Below are 19340 nucleotides of genomic sequence, written 5' to 3' on the forward strand. Positions count from 1 at the left end.
GAATATTGAGAATTTTGTTCATAATTTCATTTTCCAAGTTGCAACTTAAAAAAAATAGTAATATAAAGCATCAAACATAGTCTCCAAATTCTTCTTCTGTACTGAAAGGGTAAGAAACAAATTGAGTTTTCCCCTTCCTTCCTTGAAAGTAAACAGTACAAAGTTCAATTAAGTTAGAAGATGCATAAGAGGAGATGCTTTTTTTTAATTGAGGCAACATTTGAGTTAACTTTTAGACAGAAAATTATGAATGTGACTATTACAGATATACAAGTCATTTTATGAAAAAAGATGACAATCCACAGAGTAAGTTAATAAGCAAGTATAGGAAATTAATATTTCAACCAAGTAGACATTTATTACTCTGCAAAATCTTTTATATAAACCTACGTATTTTGTTAAAATATTACTTTTTGGAATTTGATTAATAATTTACTTCTATATTTGAACATCATTTTTTTTTTTTTTTTTTTTTTTTTTTGAACATCATTTTTAAAAAATTGTTACATTTTCTGGTGCCATCCCTTAAAAAAATTCCAAAGCACATCTGATGATTCATAAAGACTTAGTATGAAAAATAAAGGAGAAAAACAAAAATAAAGTAATGAATTCTCTATTTTTTACATGTTGGATTAATAATATTTTGGATATATTGGGTTATACAAAATATAATACTGAAAATTTTTAAATATACTTGTTTTAATATTTTTTAATGTGGCTACTAGACAATTTTAAATGACAGATATAGCTTGCATATATTTTCAGTGGAACAGCCCTGATCTACACTGTAAATAGAAGTTAAAACTTAAATTTTGCACTTTAGGAAATTTGTGGCCATTGTTACTACATGTATTTTAGAGCGTATTCATTCTGTATAGCCACAGCTAATTTAACCACATATGACATAACTTTCCCCTTGGTTGTGACACTGTTCAGTTGTTAGTAAATGTTCACAGCCCGTATTAGATTGATATTTTAGTGAAAATCTGAGTTTTTAAATTAAAGCATGTTTGCTGAGTCACAGTGTACAGTTATAAACGTTGTTTACAACACAAGGGTTCCTAAGTACACCCAACCTGTACCCTACTCACCAAGTCATCGTCCTGGCAAGGGCGTTCATTTGCCTGGAGGAGGCGGTTCTTTTTTCCTAGTTGGCACGAAAACAGCATGTGGGCTAGCCAACTCTGCATGTTTGCATCAAGATGTAATATTGCAATATTATAAAAAGCACTTTCAGAACATTATTTGCTGCTCCAATCATCCAGATAGAGTGCATTGATATTTCTACATGATACGCAGTAAAAATTCTGGTATCACCTTTCATTTGCCAAAGGTTTTATTATTCTCCCACCTTTCACACATATTTTATCAGTATTCTCATAGTAATACTAGGAGATAAGTGAAGCAGGTATTGTCCTCATTTTACAACTGAGAAAATGGAATTGAATTTCCTCTTTGGATTGGAATAGAACACAGAATTACCACATTTTCCCTTTGCAAATAAAATTACAACTCATAATTTGTGAGGCAGCCCCATAGACATACACATTGCAACTAAAAGTTAATGTAACATTTATAGGCTAAAAACAGATTATAATAAAAGGAAATAATTCAACCATATTTTGGGCTTCTAAAATTCAATCAAAATTTTGGTTTCTAATAAAAATATTTAATCATGTTTTGTTATTTAATTTACATGTTTTAAAAGAGTGAAAAAAAGTAGTGGCTATGTAGTGTTCCCCAAATCTAATTTATTTATTAGAATTTTTGTTCTCACAACTTATCTAAGTGAGCCTATGGAAAAAAGTTCTCCCTTGAAAATATTCCTGAAAATAACAGCTACCTTTGAGAAACAACTTTGCATTAGAGTCAATTAAAATCTATTTTTAGTTAATAATAAACACTGTTTTCACTCTATATATTTTATTTAAACATAAGGAAAAAACAACTTAGCTAGTGCTTTTATGAATCTAGAGGGCTCTGAGGAGAATATCTTTAAGATAATTCCTTAATATCCCTTTTGGAAGAGTATTAGTAGTTTCTTATTCAATGTAGATTTCTTAAGTAGCTGACATTTATTTTGTTTCCTACCACCTGATCTTGGTACCTTAAAATCTGTTTTTCATTTGTTTTACATTTATTCATGTTCTAATGGCTCCTGGTGATTTTCAACTAGAATTTTCTTAAGGAGTGAAATTTAAGATCTTTCTACATTTACAATGAATATTGTTTGTCCCTATGTGTTTTTTAAGAAAACCCCTCTATTTGTTAAACATTAATGACTCATTCATATTGATTATATTCTTAACAGTTACTAATTTCCAGTCATTGGATTGGAGCCTTAGAGTTCACTTGATTACAGTAACTGGCATGTATATTTAATTATATCAAATAGTATGCCTTTCTTTTGATGTTTTTATAAATAGCACATTTGTTCATTGAAGTTCAGACCAGGCCTAAACCACATAGATTTTGAAGAATGGAGTGTCTTACCTTTACAATAAAAGTTGGCTTCATAACCTATACTCAAAAGCAAAGTTTCATTTTGGGGTATCAATCCACACCACAACTGCCAGATTATCAAGGAATTGGAGGTAATAGATTGACAACATTTTATATTTATTTCAATCTCATTTTTATCAAACCACTGTTGTCATCAAAAGAGATTATTTAGGCACATGCTTCATCCATACTGATTTGAAGGGGGATTTAATAAAACATGACAAAAAGGGAATTTATTTTAAAAGTAAAAACATGAATTCACCCCAGACTATCACACATACTACTCATTCTGTAAATCATGTAATGGACATTGTCATTTTGACATGTAGAACATTTCTCTTCTTCCATCACCTTTAAATTAATTGGATTGTAAGGGGTAGGGCAAGGGAAAGAGGGATGGAATTTGCAAAGTGCAATGGCTCCCATTGCTATTTGTATCATTGGAACATTTTGAAGTCAGGTAGATATTAACCTAATAAGGGAAGCCCCACTGACTTTCTGTCTCCTCCAGGCAATAAAAAAACATAATTGTGTCTGTGCCTCTCTTTTCAATTGTTCTACTATAACACAGATTGAGAAGTAACTACAGATTCTAATTAACTCAAATTAGACTAATGAGAGAGATGATAAGTACTACAACATGAAGATTAAGAAATTAATCCTAATTTCAAACCTCAAAGATTTTGGGTGCAAAGGAAATAAATGTTAAAGGAACAAATTGGGCACTAACTACTTCACAGGTATTGGAAGTTAGTGCTAACCAGTTAGTGGCTTTAACCCATTTGGATGCAAGTTCCTGAATTTCTACAAAAAAGAATTTCAGCACCTAAAGGAGAATAGCCTAAGTTTCAAAGTGATATTAAGTCTTTTCTTGCACTTCTTGCACTTGATTCTGAATTTATCATTAGCTTGGGGCTGAGAAGGGTGGAAGTGGTTGGGATAGGAAAATATTTTATAAATTAAAAAATAATTTATTGATTTAAAAACTTGCTTAGCAAGTTTTTTCAAAGTTTAGAAAATTTATAAAGACTAAGTATTACAACATAGTATTAAAGACATTTTAAAAGATGTATAATGAGAACTTTTATTCTAATTTTATTGTTTGAGAAAGCCATTTATTATAGATGTGCATTAATAAAATTCCTTATTAAAATATGCACAGCATTCTATTTTTCCATAATTTACAACTCATTAAAAATTTTACTTTTATACTGATGCTTCTAATGTTCACTAATTTCTCTAAGTTTTCACTGTGAAAATAAGCTTGTAGAGAAAAGGTAATCTTTTTTACTGTTGCAAGATTTTCTTACAGCAGTCCATAGTTATAAATTATGGATTTATAATATCATAAATTCATATTATATGATAAATTTATTTGTAAGTATGTTTGTAGTTCTAATCCTTTTTACATATAGGACTTAAGTAACAAAAAAATGAAATAAATATCCATTAGAATAATAAAATATAGAGCAATTTGCCTAAAATTTAAAAAATCAAAACCACGTAAAGGAAGAAAACAAAAATGAAGGCTGTTTGGATCATCCCAGAGGACATACAATCAAGTATCAAACCTAACTTAGAGTTTTCTGCAAACCAAAGTAAAAAGGGAGATAAAGTAGGCTCCATGAGTCTCTTATTTTAAAAGATGGAATCACATTAATTCTTCAAAAATTCTGTGAAGTCTTTAAAATAGGAACTCACATTGTGGCTCTCGAAGTAATAATCTCCTTAACAAGTTTGCAACATGCCAAGTGGTACATTACAACAAAAATCAAGTCACAGACACAGGTGGCATGAACAGATTTATTACCAAGAAGGTACAAAAACATTCAAACAACCTGTTCTTTAAACTAGGTGAAATTTTAGCTCTCTGTCCTTCAGTCATTGACCTTTCATGAAAGGTTCTTTGGACGCCCATGTGACAGTAGTTTTGAGGATCAGCTAGTCATCTGGTTAAAATTAGGTGAGTCCTATATTTTGCTTTTGGGCCCTGGGAAAGAACAGGAGTCCTAGGACTAGGGCACGCTTTGAAGGATAGTGCGTGCTGGCCCACCAAGTTCTCAAATCACCTTTACAATGGGGGAAAAGTATCTCTTCTGTTCTATTGCAGTTGGGGATGTCATTATTAGAAGTCATTGTTATTGGAAGACACACAACACTGATTAGAGTCTTTCAAATGCTATCTAATTATCCTAACTAGAATACTTTCAACATTAATAATCCATTCTAGCATGTAGATTATAGTTAAATTATACCCACTTTATTACACTATCTATGCTGAGATGTTTAAAATGAATTGTAGGCAACATAACAAGAGTCGTTACAGTCTACTCAGGAGAGGACTCATGGTTTTCCTAAGATGTCTATATTAACTCTTTCCCTTGAAGATCTGCTAATACAAACCTTTTTCTTTATTAATACGCACAAAATATTTAATTTGTAATAATAAATACATTCTTCTTTTCAGTACTTTATGCATAGTGTTTTATGTTTCAAATTATTCCCCATATATCATTTAATTTATGCACTGGAACCTTGTAAATTGGAACACAATAGGACCATTGTCTTCATTACACCAAAGAAAGCAGAAAGGCTCACCTTGGTAAAGTGATGTACTCAGAACCACACAGCAAATCTTGGCAGAGCTGGCATTTCTTGTCTAGTGGTTTTCCATTGTGTAATTTTTCTTAGTGATCTTTTGTAATGTTCCTCCTGCTGTTTTTCCAGAAAAGTCTACAAGAGGAATGCATTTATATTCTTTTACCTGATTTCACTTTCTCTAATTATTCAGGAAAATGATTTTAAGCATTCTCTCTGGCTGGGTAAGAGTATGCTTTTAAGTTCTCTGATGATTCTTGAAAAGAAAAAACAAAAACACCAACTTCTTCAATATGGAATTAAACTGTAAATTGAACTCTGTTCTTATTTAGCAAAGTTTGAATGGTAGTCTGTGCTTCACAAAAATTACAAAATATTTACCACATAAACCTAATTTAAAATATAAATGGAAATTTTTGTCCACTTATTTTGTACAGAGAAGTTGGAAAATTGGAGTACTTCAGACTAAATTCTTCAACTTATTTTTGCTCTCTGGCTTATAATTAAAGTGATCTCATCTTATAATTCACTTCTTCTCCACTATCAATATTTTCTTCAAAATGGAATTAACTCCTCCTAAGGAAATAACATTGCTTCATGAAAAGAGCACTAAATGCGAATCAGACAGAATGAGTTTGCTTTGTCCCATTTCTGCCAATTATTTGCTAAGTGACGTTGCCTAGTTCCCATAACTACATTAAACCTGGATTGAAACATCTGAAGAGAGGCAGTAATATGAATAAGAACCTCTAAGGGTTTTATGAAATTACAAAATAAGGGCAAAATATGTCAGGGTTTTTTGTTTTCCTGGCAAACTCTTACTTCTCTTCATGCTTCACCTCAGGCATCACCTCCTTGGAGCATCCAGCCCTTGTATATACCCTCTTATCTCACCTCATTGGATATACTCTCCTTTGCTTACCTCTGTCATTGCATTTACTCTGTGTAGTATCTGCCTAATTCTGTGCCTCTCCTGAAAGACAGGTAGTCTCTGGAAAGTAAGGACAACATTTCATCAGTCTTTTTATTTTAGCTCTAATCTAAGAGCAGTACCAAATAGAGTAGATTCTTTAAATTAAAAAAAAAAAAAAAAAAAAAGTTTGTTAAGTGAATGAATAGATGAATAAGTGAATGGAATGCAATGCAATGGAAGAATATTTACCCATCTATCTCGCAAGGTTGTTGTAAAGATCAAAACTGGTAATGAGTGATAAGTTAAACTTTTAAAACTTAAGTGTCGTGTGCAGTTTCCCTCAGCTTGCATAGCTTTAATAAATGATTGGGGAGTTGAATTAAACTAAACTAAAGCTTTAAAAAAATTTACCATGGATTTGTGTCTAACCCTATGTAGTTTGTGAATGGTGACCTTGTACAGATTAAATCTAAAGGCCCTTGAGTGGGGTTGTCTATCCTATATTCGCCCTCCTTGGCATGGCCCTGGCTGAGGTTGAGAACTACGGGTGTCTCAAACTGCCAAAACATAAGGAGATATGACAGGTAACCAAACGGGAGACTGCTGGCTGCCTTGGGCTCACTGAGATTTATGTCTAACAAGGCAGACTTGTCACTGGGCCCTTTGGAGGGGAAATAAAGTGATGAACTAATGCTAGGCATAGGAGGCACCAGGTCCTGACAGGCTAAGGTGTGACCTGCTGAATCCTAACCATCCCAGACATCTTTAGAAGAACAAGTGAGCTGGGAGATGGCCAGGGGCAAGCAAGGTTGCAGGGGAAAGGAGGTGTGTACAGAGCCCACAGAGAGTAGAAAAAGAAAGGGCAAGTGAGATTACTGGTCATCTGGTGTCTTTGATCCCACGAAAAGCAAACTTCAAGCACAACAGCAAACACAACCTTTGAGCATTACTGTCTTCAAAGAGTATTTACCAAGTGCTGTCTGGCTTGATCTCCCAGACTTGGTTAAATATGCATTTTCTCAATGTTGTGTTTCTGACTTTCTTTTCTTTCCCTTTTTTGTTATTGTTGTTATTATTTCTATTTTTTTAAAATTTCTTTTAACACCTCATTTGCTTTAACACTATGACTGACACTGAGGAGAGAAGGAAATAAAAGAAGAGTGAGGAAAGAGGAGAAAATTCCACAGAGAGCATTTTTTAAAAAGCCTTTCCAATAGAAAAAAATGTAATTTGACATTTATAATTATATTATTAAATATATTATTAAATATAATATATGATTCCTTGATCATATTATTAAATATAATATGTACATATGATTCTATACATGTTATTCTTCATTTAAAATCACTAATATTTCAAAATTAGCAGGCAATACATTCAACTCATACCATTTTTATAAGCTACCTTTCCTTAAAATAGGAAACAATATCAACAGTGATATTAAAATACATTTTATTTGGTGGCTAGAAGTGTACAAACATTACAAAGCATTTAAATATATCATTGTACTTTATTATATTGAGGGGAAATGGGAAAAATGGGAAGTTATAAATGAGGTGAAAGTTTTTGTATGCCTTTATGTGTGGCCATTCCATTACATTTTATCACAGTTCTTTGTTTATATGACAGTGTACCAACCAAATCCAGGATCTAGGGAAATGGTAACTATGTTTTGTTCATCCTTGAATTTTCAGCACTTAGCAAAATGCTTGAAGCATAATAGGTTCTTAAAGATATTTAATAAGTAAAAAATGAAAGAACTAAGACCTCACATATATCACACTGTTTTAAGAATATAATTTTAAAATAATAGCAATTTTTTTTTTTTTTAGCAATGTTCCAACTTGCTTTTTTTTTTTTAAAGATTTATTGATTGATTGATTGATTGATTGATTGCTATGTTGGGTCTTCGTTTCTGTGCTAGGACTTCCTCTAGTTGCGGCAAGCGGGGGCCACTCTTCATTGCGGTGCATGGGCCTCTCACTATCGTGGCCTCTCTTGTTGCGGAGCACAGGCTCCAGACGCGCAGGCTCAGTAGTTGTGGCTCACGGGCCTAGTTGCTCCGCGAATAGCAATTTTTTAGCATAAAATATACCTCTCATTTTTCACACATTGAAATGTGTCATAGAAGTATAAAATATATGAAAAGATATATTTTCTAATGGGTTCATCACTGGGTTCCAATGAGTATTTAACTGATCACATTATATTTTCAACTCTATGAGAATTAGAAAGTAACAAAAGAAGGTATTTATTATGTGAACATTCTCCACTAAATCGAAGAGTAGAAAGCACCCTATTTGAAATACATAATGCACTTTTGTCTTATTTGGTATTTAGAATATATGGAGCAGTAAGAAGAGGACATGTTTTTCCTTTTTGTAACACACAACATTCTAGATCCTTTAGACTTTTAATAGAAGTGGTTTAATTTGACTTATAATGTTCCAGAATGTAATATATGTAACAAATGTAACTTCTCACTCCTTTTGTTTTCTACATTTTATTTGTACATTAAAAATCTCATTAATAGTTAGATCAACTAATACAGCACATACCCAGAAAATCCAATTCATCACTTCTGAAGGACAGACATAGTTTTCACCACAAAGATAAGGAAACGACAGCAAGTAAAGGATTCACTTGTGTCCAGGTGGTACCTGCTCAATCTCAACAACCTTAGCTGCACATAACACAGAAGGAAAAGCCATCTCTCCCTCCCCCAGACCTTGAGAAACCACTGCAACTAGTACATATCAGGAGCATCAAGTCAGTCATGAGCATCAGTCACCGAAGCAGCAACAGATCATTGGAGATGACTTGCTTTCCACACTAAGAGGGTGTGGCAGTAACAGCAAAAAAATGCAGCAGAGATTTAAAACAATCGTGGCTGGATGTGACATGGTGTTCCATGCGGTTCTCAAATCTTCCAGACTTGAGGGATTTTTAAAAATACAGACTTCTAACCTCCAGCTCCAGAGATTCTGATTCATTATGCTTCATATGGACCTCACGCTGTGGGAGTCTGTTGACCATCAGATTGGAGAACATCTAATCTAGTCCGGGCCACTTAACAGATCAGAAACTCCAGGCCCAGAAATGAGAAGGTCCTGAGACCACATAAGACATGAATGCTAGAGCAAGAACCGCATACTGGATCTCAGTGGTTCCTTTTTCATGATGCCACACCCTTGACTTGAGCGGGAGAACTAGGGTTAGAGATTTTGAAAACCACTGTCTGTGAGTTACACACATCTCTTCCTCATGTGGGATTTACACTATTAATTAGCTGAAAACTTTTATTTCCAGTCTAACAAAGGTAATATTCAATCCCAGCTATTTTCCAAAGTATTTTAATTTCTGAACCTACAAATTAACAAAGGTATTCCAGGTTAAATGCCTTTAAAAATAACAATAACAAAATATTGCTTATGTTATCTATTTTCCCCATTGAAAACAGTCCTATCACTTTTTCTGATTATGTAAATAGTGTATAACCTTTGTAAAACTTTAAAGAATACCATAAATTATAGGGAAAAATGAAAATATCCTCTGAAATCCTGCTGCCCTCATGTATCCATTTGCGGCATTTTGGTTAAATTCATTTATTCATCTTCATGCAATCACAGATATTTATTCTGTATATAAAATGGCATAAATGGGACAATATAATACATGCTGGGTCAGTTGTTTTTATGAACTGACATCTCCTCTCCCTCTACTCCATTCTCCCCTCCCCACCTCATCTCCTATTCACCAACTATATAGTCAAAAATTAGCTACCTGGTGTAGATGATTTCTATACCTTTTCCCATGTTTATGGAATCATACATGCATATATGCAAAAACATAGGGCACATATAAAACACATTTTGCCATTTTGTTTTACATAAATGGAATGGTGCATATATTTCTCTGAATTTTGTTTTTGTCCCTTAGCTGTACATCATGAACATATTTCTAGGGAAATATATATAGATCGAATTCATTCCTTTTAATGGCTAAGTAATATTGTATGAAACCATCACAACGTATTAAATTAGTCCTCAATTGTTTCTGAAGCTGTAAAATATATCTTTGTTACTATTCCTTATGCACTAGTACTTTTATTTCTATGGGCTAGAATACAAGGAGTGGGATTGCTGAATAAAAGGATATGCGGATTATTAATTTTAATATATAGTGCCAGAATGCTTTCCTAAACGGCCGTCACTATTTATACTTCCACCAGTAATGTATGAGAGTTCTCTTCCTCACTTGTTACCACTCCAGTGTTTGCCGGTCTGAGGGTGTGATGTGATAGCTTACTGTTAAATTCATTTACATTCTCTCAGTGAAGTAGAGCATCTTTTTTATATTATTAGCCATTCATACTTCCTCTTTTGTGAAATGCCCTCCTACTCTCTTTTTTTAGTCCAGGATCAAAAATACTGTGCAAAATCTCAGAGATCAACATGGCAACACCATGAAAAATTAAAGCCCTCTCTGTGTGAAAGCCTTTCGTGGAAAAAACACATACAAACACACATGCAAAATAGTGGTTTACACACAAAATGCTATTCTCTGAAATCATTTCAGGCTGATTAACAAAAAGATAAAATAATTATTTTCCTGGAGTAAAACTAATGAAGCTATTTATCCCCGTGTTTCATTATTTGGTTTTAAATACAATTTTTGGAACAGTTTTCTTGAGATAAAATTTACATGCCATAAAATCCATCCATCCTTTTCAAGTGTATGATTCAGTGGGTTTTGGTATATTCATCACCACTATCTAATATGAGAAGATTTTCATCCTTCCAAAAAGAAACCCCATACTCATTAGCAGTCACTCCTAATTCCTTCTCCCCCTGGGCCCTGGCAAACACTATTCTATTTCCTATCTCTACAGATTTTCCGATTGTGGACATTTCACACTAGCAAGATCATACAGTATGTTGCCTTTTTGGTCTGGCTTCTTTCACATAATGATTTCAAGGTTCATTCATGTTGTAGCATGCATAAATACTCCATTCCTTTTTTATTACTCAATAATATTCCATTGTAGATTATACCAAATTTTATGTATCCATTCATCAGTTGGTGGACATTTGGGTTAGCCTGTTCTGGGTTCAAATCCAGGTTTTGACAGTCATTTTCTTTGTGACCATGGAAAGAGAAACAAAGCTTAACTTCAGTCTCCTTAGCCCCAGTACCCTGGATTTTAGTATATTCTGGACAGGGTTGTTGTGAAGACTAGGTAAAACAATGGATCTGAGACACAGTACCTGATGATTATTTGCATCAACAGAGTCCAGTCAGGAAATCAGAAACCACACTATTTATTTTAACAAAGAGACTTGAAAATGGAGAGTGACTAAAAAAGCTAAAAGGAGGAACATTGAGGAAACAGAGAAATTAACTGCAGGAAGCAGTTACACCTGTAGGGCTGGGAGAAAACAGGAAAGTGTTGGGGTGGGTTATCCAAGCCCTGGGAGGAGGGTCTACAGAGCTGAGATCTAGCCGGCTAGGGTGAGAGTTCGGCTTGTCTTGTGCTCTTAAGGGGCTGTTTCTGCTACTGCCAGGGAAAAAGACTATTGGTAGGGAGATGTTGAAGAAGAGTAAGGAAATAGCATGAGCTCGTCTTTCCTCCTTCATTCTGCCTTCCACTTTCCCTCTAGTGCCTCTTACTGGTCGTCTAGAAAGACACAATCTGGCCAAGGGGAAATGCAGATTGCAGTCTCAGCTGAGTACAGAGTGAAGAGTCTGGAGGTCAAAAGAAATAGCTTAATGAACTGGCATAATTCACTCGTTGACTACTCTGTATTATACCCATTTTTGAACTTCCAAAAAGCAAAAACTATGCCTTTGCCTAGAAAGATAGTCCTTTGCTCTCCCCTCTTTCTGGAAAAAGGGAGACACAAAATCCCAACAGGGGTGTTCATCTCTGGAAAGAGTCATGGTATCCATCACTGAGTGATGTTAATTACTCCTCAAATTTTGTAACAGTCTCACCTGGAGACTAATCTGCAGTCTAAATTGTAGTAGAACCACCACCCAATAAATCTTACATAAAATAATAAGAGAAAGAGAAAAGATAAAAATAAATGAATGAGTATATAATAAGACAAATATGAATACACATAACAAGCGAGGAAGAAAGCGTGCGTACCTTCTGTAGTCCTTATTTATAAAACTAATCATGAGGTGATGGTTAATATTTGTAACTTTCTTTTTTCATGTTCCGTTTGAACGACTGGGTTTCTTTACGAGTGGGCTTATCTCAGTTTTTATTTCTGAAGGATCTGAATCCTCAGGAACCTGCCTTTTTATGGTCGCTGTAGTTTTCTATTAACTTCTATTATTGGACATGAAAGTATTAATAGGTGCTCAGAGAATCCTGTCAGTGTGCTCCCTACTTCCCTCCCTGTTTAGAAGCTACTCGAGTCCCTTTGATAATCGACACCAACTTCCCCAGCCTGTGCAGCTACCTCCTTTTTTGAGTGTTAGTTCAGTGCCATAAGGAGCCCGAAGTGACCAGGCAATAGTTTTAACTTCCAGTTTAATGAAACTTCTGGTGTCCATTAGAGTCTAAATTGTGTTAGAGCCACCTTCCTCAGGATCTAGCCATCTGGAAACAGCTCAAGCTGTTTTCCTCCATCATAAGAAAATCTCTTGGATCAAAGCAGAAGAGACACTAAAGCAGGAGTAGGTATCAAAGAAGTACATCAAAATACAAGAGAAGGCCTCAAGCCACCTTCTCATGTGCATCAAGTGTCCACTTGATGATTAATTACTTGCCCAAACTCCTGGCTTGGTGGACGATGTAATATCTAGTTCATGAGGGGCAGTTCAGGTTGGATGGTCATTTTCGTGTCCTGTGAGTGAAAAAAATGTCACCTGCCATATCAGTGAACAAAGGACATTGCAGCCATCAAGCGCTCAGCCGCTGCAGCCACCCCCGATGGTGCACCCTAAGGAGACTCAGGATGGGAAAACACAGGATACTGGCCCCAGATAGCTGAGGTGCATATCAAAGGAATGATTTCAGTGAGCCCAGCCTTTTGCATCTTCCCATACATAGAAAAGCGCTAAATTCATCAACTTGAGATGTCTATTTTTCTAATTAATTAACAGTAATCTTTTGAATTTCTGACTACCTGGTCTTTGTTGCAAAAACTCCTCTATATCCCGGCCCCTCCCTGACCTCTTCTGAGCCATCCCTCAGAGCAATCTGAGAGGCTGCGTCCCTGACTGAAGTCCTCAGTTTTGTCCACCAAATAAAACATAACTCTCAACCTTTAGGTTGTGCATTATTTTTTTTTTTCAGTCGACAGTCCCATGGTCAGGAGTTCAGTCTCTATAAAGGTCAAAAGCACTCCAAGAACCGTTTCTCAAAAGAAGAAAAGAATGTATCGGAGAGAGCATAGATTTGCTCCCGAACCCTAGAGGTCTTCACGGTGGTCCTCCTCTTGGGGCTTTCCAGAGTCTCCTTGCAGCACCCCTGTTTACCCAGACTCTTAGGATCTGCCACTGTGAGTCTACAAGTGGCGAGGCAGGACCACTGGACTTGCAGCAGAGCCTTCTCTTGCTTTTATTTCAAACACCCCTGTTTCTTGGTGGTGGTGGTGGTGGTCACAGCTCATTCTTAATTTATTTCTAAACTCTTAAAAACCTACCCACATTATACAGGAAAATTTCACAGTTCATCAGTGCAAAAATTAATTTCTCCTTTGTTTTCCCTTCCCCCGCACTTTACAGGATCTGAAATTTTACTTAATCCGCAGCATTCTTTTCATCATCTGTAATCAGTCATGTAAAATGTAAGAAAAAAAACACTAGTCAATTTAAAATCTCAGCCTCTTACCCCACTGTTACAGCAAATTTAGGGTAAGTCTACAGCATTCGCTTATTTTAGCTGGTTCTAATACTGAGGCATACTTTTTAATTTGAGAATCAATGCCTAAAGACTTGGCTAATTGTACTGCATTTGAATCATCACTGATAAGTGTCCCAAGAAGTCTAAAAGTAGCTGCCAGGTCTTGTACGACTTCCAAGACTTGCTAATTACTGACAAGCCTTGAGCTTTCCCTTCAATGTTACAGTCTTTATGAAAAGAGAATAGTTCACAGTCAATGTAGCCAGAGCAATGTGAATGTTCTTACTACTCCCTGATTTCAGTTCTATTGCATAGGACACTAGTGATTCCCTCTGGGGCATCATGAGCTTTTTCCCTTCCTGGCCAACACAAAAAGCCCATGTACTCAGTTGTGGAACTCCTAGCCCCGGCCTGTGACTCCCCAGCTGGCTGCTGCCCAGGTGACAGAATCCAGGCAGAGCTTAAACGGGGTCTGTCCCAGCAGGCCCTGGGCAAGGCCACCAACCTTTGTCCTTAATTACTGTGCATTTCAACTCCTGGACTTGAACTCTACTGTATCGTAACTGTTTTTAAAGAGAACAGCTCTACAGGACAATTTACTGCCCTGTCAATCAGGTGGGCCTGCCACATCTGTGAATCTCGAGAGTGGTGCCATCCACCCCATACCTCTGCCGCCCGCCCCGCCGTCGGGGGTGCCCACCGCCTGCACTGCACGGGGCACAGCCAAACGTGTGAGCTCGGTGTTGATATGGGGAAGGGGAGCCTTCTCTTGTTTTGCTTCCACTCAAACGTGTTAGTTTTAGAAGTGACTCAGTAAGGGCGGTTAGTAGTTGGGAGAGGACACGGCCCGTTTTATGCTAGCACTACCAAGGGGGTGTGGTGAGGCCTGTTCTGGGACTGCTGAAATAAGCTCGCGAGTGAAACAACTTGTGCTGTGACAGGCCATTGCTGGGATGACACCCACAGAAAGAAGCAAATAGGAAGAGCATATCCCTTCTCCATGTGTTTTCCTCTCAGTCTCCCAGTAGTGCCCCCATTGGTAGAGTCTAACAGGAAACCTGCTAGAAAATAGAAAGATTATTTGCAAAGTTGAAACCTCAGCATGACAGAGCAGAGCATAGAAGAATGGGTTTGGAGATGATATACAGTAGGTTAATAACCAGCACAGCACGAAACTGATCGTCAACTTAGTCTACTGCACAACATGTATAAAAGTAACTTGAACTGGCTTACTTTCCATATTAAAAAGCAGTACATATTTATTGAGTAAAACAGTAAAACAATAAAAATCTCTTGTAATCCTACAATTTAAAAAGAATTGGTGTATCTTTTGCTCTTATTACACACACACACACACACACACACACACACACACATTTTTAAAAATTGAAGTATAGTTGATTTACAATACTGTGTTAGTTTCATGTGTACAGCAGAGTGATTTGGTTATACATATATATATTTTTTTCTATTCTTCTCAAGATATCGACTATAGTTACCTGTGCTATACACAGGTAATCCTTGTTGTTTATCTATTTTATATATAGTAGTGTGTATCTGTTGATCCCATATTCATAATTTATCCCTCCTCCCCTTTGGTAACCATAGGTTTGTTTTCTATGTCCACACACACATCTTTATATTTGCAGAAACTGGGGTCATATTCTACAGGCAATTTTTTTAAACCCACTTTTATGCATACTAATCTAATATACTGTTAGCATCTTTACTTGTCATTAAATAATCCACAATCACAATGTCATTGTCCACATAAGGTATTAATATATCTCTGTACTGCATAGATATACTAATATGTCATAAATCATTCCCTCATTTTTGGATGTGTTAAATAATTTGTATTAATAAATTATGCTGCGATAAATATCTTTGTTTTAGATTCTTTACAAACATTTGTTGTTAGCTAAATTTTGGAGAAATGTTCACTCTGTTCTTATTACATTGTTTGAATCTTAATGATAATTACTGTGTATATAAGTCCCTTTGAAAATAATTTGTCACAATCAGAAAAGCAATTTCTCGAATGGCAATTCAGATGCAAATTCCCTTTCTTTTTCCTTCCCTCCTTTCCTCCTTCCCTCTCTGTTTCTTTCCTTCTTTCCTCCTTTCTTTCTTTCCTTCTTCTCCTCCTCCCCTCTCCCTCCTCCTCCTCCTCCTTCTTCTTTCTCTCTCTTTCTTTCTTCCTTACCCCCCTCCCCACTCTCTTTTGCCAATTACGCTATGATGCTAGGCTGAGGCGTTATTTGAATTACTACACATTCCTTTCTAGAGCAGAAAATATGACTAAAAATGTATATAAGAGAGATTTTTTGAGTGTGGGTAGTGATGAGAACAGCTGGGGTGGAGACTGAAGGAAATGACAGGGACATTTCATGTAGATATAAATGGAATTGCTTAGCACAAAACTTAGATTTTCTTGTGGTAGGAGAATAAATTAGAATAGAGTATATTTTTTCCTTATAAATATAAAATGCTAAATCTTAAAGCCATCTGTGCTCTTTCTGAAAGTTTAAAATTTGAATTTAGGTAAGTCAAAGTGAAAACGTTCATGTGTCAACAAGCAATGTAGCTAATCTAGGATCTCACAATCAAGTGCCATAAAAATTTTGGCTACAATAAGTGTGTCCCCAAAGCCAGTGAGTCAGCATCAGCTATTTCAGGAGGAGTTTTCAGGGAGCCCAAAAAAGTCCCCAATGAGGGTAAAATTGTCTTCAAGCCATTTTGCCTTTCTTCTGCAATGCAAATCCTGGTACCTCAACTCACTGGTTCCCAAATCAGATATAGTCAAGGAGATAAAATGTATTGTGTTCCATCCCATGAAGTTACTCCTAGTGAAATGAGAGGATCACCTCAATATACAGACACTAGGAGCCTATAACCTTATTCAGAGGACAGAAGCCCATTGCTAGAGTCAACTTAACTGGGAAATAGAAGTCCCATCTGGATCTCTATATCAGACTGAAGATCAAGAAGAGGATGAAAAAGCATGCCTGTATTCTTGTTCCTGGAAATGTTCCATCTAAATGCAGATATCTCTTTTTTTTTTTTTTTTTGCCCACCCAAGCATTGTTTCCACCTGTAGTTGTTTGTTTGTTGGTTTTCCCCCAAAATCCTGCTTTGAAATGGAGTTTGTTGAAGACAGGTATTTGTCACTTTCTATTTAATGAGTCTGGTCAAATGGAAATTAGGGGAATTTTAAGAAAATGATTTAAAATTGTTAGCTGGGCTTCTTGCCCATCTATGAAGACCTACGTTTATTTAAAAGTCAATGAAATTTAAGCCTTGATTTCCTATGGGGTTGAGAAGGAAGATTGATGGAAATAAATGACCCAGAAGAAAGTCTTCTCTGACGTAAGACTCAGGCAAGAATGAGAAGCTTAGCATGGGTAATGACATGATATTCACATCCACACATTGATTTATAATCTTTTTTTTTTTTTCCAGAATGCATGTACCTTTTCTAGCTGTTCTTGATTGGAGATGGAACCTGTTAACTCTTGGCTTGAAAATTTGCTATTAGATTTAGACCCAGTAGTGAAGCCCTGTTACCTACCAAAAATTTTAAAGTGGAAAATACTTTGGGGTTTTAGTCTTTCAGAAGATAGCTCCCTCAAATTTTAATTATTCTTAAGATATCTGTAATTGTTTATGTCAAGAAGTTATGTTATTTTGTCTAGTTATTATAAATATGGGTGTGTGCATTGTTTACATAGGTTAGGTAAATTTTATTAACATGTTACTATTTGTTATTGTTACATCAAATTATGGAAATGATACAATACTCCAGTGATTTGTTCCTGTGTCATTTGAGACATGATTTGATATATTTTTTTAATTTGATAGAAATGTTTCACTACAGTCTCTATGAAATTATTATTTATGTTACTAAGATGCTGAACTGACTAATGCCATTTTAATGCTAAACTGACTACTAACCTTGAAATTACAAGGGTTGCAATTTTCAGATCATATAGGAGTTACCTTTACTATTTTAAATTGCTAATCCTCTCAAATAATTATTTGTTTCTTTTTCTGGAAGAATTTTTAATGATTTAAAAGTAATACCCAGCTGATTCTAAAAAGTAGGGAAACACAAGAAACACTTAAGAAGAAAAAATCTTTCTGCATTCTTAGCATTCAAAAATTATTGGTTGATTTCCTTCCAGTTCTTAACTCTTTTTAACCCTTTCTGTCATGATAAACATGTCCTTCCTTAGTCTCTAGTAACAATTTTTGATATTCTCTCTGTTCTATATTCTATGATAACTATATATTTCCATGTAGGATATGTACATATATGTGTGTGTATATATATATGCACACACAGATATAGTATATTCCTATGCAAATATATATACATATATAATATATATATCTCCTGTATATGAAATACTATATATATATTTAATTCTTTGGATAAGAACCTAATCTTATTTTAAATTTAAAGATGTAGTGATTCATGTCCTCATTTGATTCCAATACCTTATTAATAGATCTGCTTGTAATGATTTAATAAGTCTTAAATAATGAAGCATGTATTCTTGTAGCTATTATGTATTTTTGTCCCATTATAGATGGAATCATCTAAAAAAGGGATCTAAAGATATCTCTTAGTGCTGCATGTATATATGTGGTTCTACAAAATTTGTCATTGTGGTTATTACTTTTAAACACTTGTTTCTTTTTCTTTGGAAATTATTATTTTCATTTCATGATAGAGTTGTGGTCAAGAATATGGGCAAAATTGCAAGTTTTGCACTTGAAATTTGCAGTTAATCAACCCTTATTTTCTTTTCTTCTGAAATATGGAATTAATACCCTGTAAGAAATAAAAGAAATATATATGGTTTAAAAAATTATATATCTGAGGAGGAATCATCATCATTTTTGATAAATAGTCATTCCTTGTTTGGGGAGTTTATTTTGGCAACTATACTTTAAAAATATTAATGCTTCTAAATTCATGATTGGGATGTCACATTATCTAATTCACGTTAACAAGGAGAGGGAGGCCAGAGCAACCAGGGTTGCCAGTGAGTGAGAGGGGAATGCCAGAAAAGCAGTAGAAATTGCCCATGCCTGGAAATCAGGAATCCTATGTTCTCAGGTGTGCCTGCCATAAAATATTCAGTGTAAACGTCATTCGTTGTTGAGCTCAATAATGCTTTGGTTTCTTAAATGGCGTAAAGGTTTCCAAACTAAAAACACAAAACAGAACACAAGTGTATTAGAATAAAGATAAATTATGCATTCAAATCTAACAAGCCAATGAAATACCTGACTTGAAATTTAAAATGGTTAAAAAATATTAGAGCATGATTTTTAGGTTTATCAGTTCTTCTAAAGATAGAACATACTGTAGTGTTTAATTATGGCGAATTGCTTTGCTAATTAAGGCTTTAGTAGACAAAAAAGGATGTTACAACATAGTTATTAACTTAAATTTTC

General features: G+C 35.1%; 1 long non-coding RNA gene across 1 annotated transcript in view; it reads left to right on the forward strand.

Annotated features, from left to right (window-relative positions):
* The window catches only part of LOC132367117 (uncharacterized), a 71003-nt gene extending 53425 nt beyond the window's left edge, over nucleotides 1–17578 (forward strand). The window contains exon 4 of the long non-coding RNA XR_009503688.1: nucleotides 17337–17578. This is a non-coding gene — a long non-coding RNA (uncharacterized LOC132367117). The remainder of the gene's footprint in view (nucleotides 1–17336) is intronic.
* Nucleotides 17579–19340: the final 1762 nt, after the last annotated feature.

This window comes from Balaenoptera ricei, chromosome 6 (genome assembly GCF_028023285.1).
Source record: "Balaenoptera ricei isolate mBalRic1 chromosome 6, mBalRic1.hap2, whole genome shotgun sequence".
In the NCBI taxonomy this organism is placed as follows: Eukaryota; Metazoa; Chordata; class Mammalia; order Artiodactyla; family Balaenopteridae; genus Balaenoptera; species Balaenoptera ricei.